The following is a 5,179-nucleotide window of genomic DNA, read 5'->3' on the forward strand; positions in this document are numbered from 1 at the left end:
AATTAATTTTTTTATTATTTAGGGAGCATTATAAATAGTTGTGTTTTTGAAAGAAAAAAACTACTATTGTTATAAATAACACATTCAATTGAACTAAACTATGCATGCCTATTTAAATATATTTACACTTTCGGTGTATAGGACGCAATCAGATTTTGACATCAAATTTTGGGGTAAAAAAGTGCGTCTTAAACACCGAAAAATACGGTAATTCGGTTAATGTATGCTTTTATTTTAATCCAAGCTTCAACATTGAGACTCGGGTTGCGTTACATTCTGCTTAGAATCTGTATTCTTGTGAATATAGTCGTATTTTGGGATAGGCCTGGGGTAAGGTAAGGTTACAATGTTTGGTCTCGTACATGATTGCACTAAACTTGCAGGTATTAAACTCAGAATTACTCGTTTTAAATACGAGTATTTTTTAAATTCAGACTAGGCTTATTTTACGCATAATTCAGACATACGTATGGTCTTGTATTCCACTTAATTCTTTCCAGGCTTACAAGTTTAACATTTAACCACCAGTATATTACTGGTTTTTTGGGGAACGTGAATACTAAAGCAAGTATGTTCGAATACTATAGTATGCTATTTACTTATTTTATAATTACTAAACATGGGTAAGTAATTCACAACAACACATGGAAATTCGAACAGATAAGTATATTACTTATGTACTTTGGCCTGGTAGTTTAGGATGCTCGACTCACAATCTGCAAGTCATGGATTCTAATTCCTTCACCAAACATACTCGCCATTTTAGCTGTAAGGTCATTGGTAAAAAGAGTTACTTCACATTTCTACCCAGTAAAACAATTAGGTCAGAACGTCTCAAAACATTATACCAACAATGATAAATCAGGAACTGTGCATGAAAATGAATGTACAGATTGTAAAAGCTCATACATTGGAGATATGAACAGACGGATTTTCATTCGTTTGCAAAAATATTTAAAACCTTCTTACCATGCATATGAACATATATAAAAGTACAAAAATCTCTTTGATTTTTACAAAGTCAAAATTCTAATCATAGATAATAATATAAAACATTAATGTCTGGCAATGAAGAATATACCATAGGTTATCTAATAAAATATAAAGTTGTTTAATTCTATCTGTTATAATTATTCTCTTCTGGATTACTTTAGAAATAATATAAAACTTTTACCTCCACATGGATTTTACATTTTATACAATTGATTGGTTATGAGTAGCTTAATTATTCATGTAACTTTAATTATGCTTTAAAACATGTTGTTACATTGATATGCCAACTTTAATTCTCATATACTTTTCTTCAGTTTAAATTTATTTCTGTTCTAATAATGTCATGTAAATCACCTGATAATGCCTGATTAACCTGATGTAACAAAGTAAAAACAAAAAACATTTATTCTCTTAAGTCAATAAAAAGTGTTGAAAATTATTTACAACAGAGGTCTTTGTAACTTTTAATTCAATGTGTAAAATAGGGATTAGAACAACATGCTGAACCTACATATAGTTATAAAGAACAAACAAGAATAAAGATAATCAATTATTCAACTTAAGTAAGAGGACAATATGTAAAACCATAAACAGTACTTCAGAGAACCATATGCAGGATCCCAAAAATGTATAAAGGTAAATACACTAAAACAACTAATCAATATTTCCTCTAAGAGTCAAGAGATATTCATAAATACAGAATTCTAATCATTTCATTTGCTCAATACAACTGGAAACAATATATCAACAAGACACTTCATCAGTTTCTAGGCAATAAAGCTATTGACTAATGCACCTACATCCTCCAACTGTTCCAGTGGTAACTAGAAGCTCACAAGGATAATAAGCCTCATGACTAATGTATCCATACCCTCCAACTGCTCCAGCAGTAATAAGAAAACTTGCCAGGATAATCAGCTTCCTGACTAATGTATCTACATCCTCTAAGTGTTCCAGTGGTGACTAGTTGCGTACAAGGATAATAAGCCTCCTGACTGATTTACCTACATCCTCTAACTGCTCCAGCAGTGACTAGAAGCTCACAAGGATAATAAGCCTTCTGATTAATGTAGCTACATCCTCCAACTTATCTGCTTCTTTCTTGGTTGTTTCTTCTGCCTTTCTTTGCACTACTAGGATGAGTTTTTATACATCATATCACAAGTTATACATCTGTTTAGTTACCATAACATTAAAGATGGGAAGCCTGTTAGATGATTATCTTACCATAGTGAATAGACTGAATGGGTACTAATTATTTAAAAAGGATAAAAGGCTATGTACTTTGTTATGGCATGGCCAGAATAATAAGGTGTTGCCAACTTACCTGAGATATGTTTATGGTTGAAGTGGAATATTTTGCTGAGTGGATAATCCCAATGTCATACATGTTTGTACAGGAACACATACAAATGATAGCTATTTCCAAGTAGTGAGAAAGAATGAGAATTAAAAAGAAATAATCAAAAGAAAATACCTATAATCCTACAGTTACCCATTCCTACTTGAAGGGCTTTTACAAGAATCTGTATACATGAGATTCATACAGTCTTCAAAAATGAAACAAGTACTCACAAAATATGAAGAACCACAACACTGGAACAACACAGAACACCAGCAAATATAGATAGGTATATTTTAGGGAAAATATACAACCAATTAAAGTAAGGACTCAAGAACATCAGACAACATTCCCAACCAGAGATCAAACAGGAGTTTCACATCTATTCAATATAAATTGTAGCAGATCCTGAAGGGGGGAGGGGTCACCACAGTTAAAACAAATAAACAGACCATATGAAGTTTGAATAAGCAGGTAACAGCCTATTGCAGTGGATAATCCTATCACATTCTGATATCAAACGGTTCTTAGTTCAAACCCCAGTACTTCTAATAATTACGTATCTGAGGACAGTTGCATATCAGCAGCAAAAACACGCCAATAATGCCTTAACATAACTATGTAATGTAAAGCTATCAGAATAAAAAGTTACAAATAGGATCGATATTTTCAATCATACAAGGTGATGTAACTAAAACTAGATGAACAATTTTATAGTACATGACAAGATATACAATCACACATATGCTGACATGTCACTGTGATTATCACATCTTTATTAAACAACAAACGTTTTTTGTTTGTTGGTAAAAATTTAGTTTTGAAAGCACAGGGATTGAAATGTCACAAGCTATGATAGACTTTATTCATTACAGTCATGATAAAATACAAACAGTTATTCCAAATACAAAAAAAACAACACAAAACATATGTAAAATAATTTCAAAAATTCACAGAAAAAACAACAATCTCATACAAGTTTAATACTTCAATCAACACTTAATAATAGAACTAAAGAAAAATAAAGATCTACAGTAAATATTCATAACATCAATATATAGTATTGTGAACTCTTTAAAATCAAACAAAATCATTAATACGGCAAACTTTTATGCTGGTTGATGAGTACAAAATCTGTCACATACAGCCAAATCACAACAGTCAGATAAATAATAAGAGTGACATTCAGCACGAGGAAAAGAAAATGGACACCCATTAAGTTCAATATGATGAACAATTGCCACATATCTTTATGATAAAATAAAAACAACTCAGGTAGCAGAAAATTGTGTCCTAAAGCTCACCAGACTTCTACAGTACAGCACGAGAACTGTCTGAAACACTTGTGAAACCTCGCTACCTGTCATTTACAGCAAATATTGAGAGACAAAAAGTAAAATTTCTCATGAACAAAAAATGAGTGACTTCTTATATATAAAAAAGGTTGTTCATTAAGGTATGTATATGGTGAGAGAGAAAATTTTCTTATGGATCAGAAAAATTAATCATTATGGTCTAAAAGTTGAAAATTTTCATGCATAAAAAATTTTTGATTATGTATTTATAAACAATTTCAAAATTTTACTTTTTATTACTACAACTTTGTAAATTTGTGCAGAAATCAAATATAGTTTTATATATACATCATTGCTATATTTCCTAATGTTAAAAATGTTTATACGTTTGGTCCTCAGATGTTTATCAGTGGTCTAATTTAAACATCTTTATTAACACAAGTCCAACATTTATACGTTTAAAGAAATAATTACAGATACACAGTTAATGACCTGTTTTGTAATTTACAACCACTGTTACCTGCTATTACAAATAAATTCCATCGAAGTAGCTCTGTATGTAGATATCCTTAATAAAACATAAAAATAATAACTATATTTCTCTCTGAAAAAATTCAAAACTTAATATTGAAGACTAGATGTAAGGTTCTGTATAATAAAAAGTATATGCACAATGCCTATATTGCCATCCCTTATTACGACACTGACTGGATGTGATGTAATGAAACATACACATTGAATAATTACACTTTAACCACACATACAAAACAAAGAGTAATAAACTTAACTAAACACACAAGCAAAATCTAGAGAAAAATTATAATAATTTCCACTTTAAAACAGATTAATAGCCATCGCTTCAGAGCTCTATCATTATGATTATAGTGAAACTTTAAATAAAATATTCCAAGGCAAGGTCACATTTCATTACTTCCACCATTCAGCAGTGATATGTATATTAACATGTTTAGTTACCTGCTATTGCTGGTGTCAGAAATACATGTGCAAAAGTTATGGATGTTTATTTTCAAATTAGTACTACGTTTCTTTCAGTACTTACTGACCTACTTCTATTGATGCAGAATGGTAAAAGTGTTGTGTGTTGTAGTACAACATTTAAAAAAGGGTTGTAAAGCAATTAAATATAATAAAAGCATATTCTTTCTTAACATTAAAAATACTATTTATACACATCTTTTGGTTTCAGCAACCTTATGAGATTTTCATACTTAGCATTAATGCTTTAAGATAACTCGGCAAAAAGTCTGAGAATAAGCCATTAGCTATATTTGACATACTTTACCCTGAGACTACAGTGGATCAGCATACTTCTACTGTTTCATATTTCTTGTAGAATAGCATTAGAAAAAACAATACAAAAACCACTTCAATGGCTTACAACCTTGTTCAGTGTTTAGAATGAAATAACTCTATTTATAGAATTTGTACTTGAAAACTGTTTTCAAATCATGGTATATACCTGGTAAAAAAAAAAAGCACACACACACACATATATATATATATATATATATATATATATATATATATA

This window comes from Limulus polyphemus, unplaced genomic scaffold (genome assembly GCF_000517525.1).
Source record: "Limulus polyphemus unplaced genomic scaffold, Limulus_polyphemus-2.1.2 Scaffold164, whole genome shotgun sequence".
Classification (NCBI taxonomy): domain Eukaryota; kingdom Metazoa; phylum Arthropoda; class Merostomata; order Xiphosura; family Limulidae; genus Limulus; species Limulus polyphemus.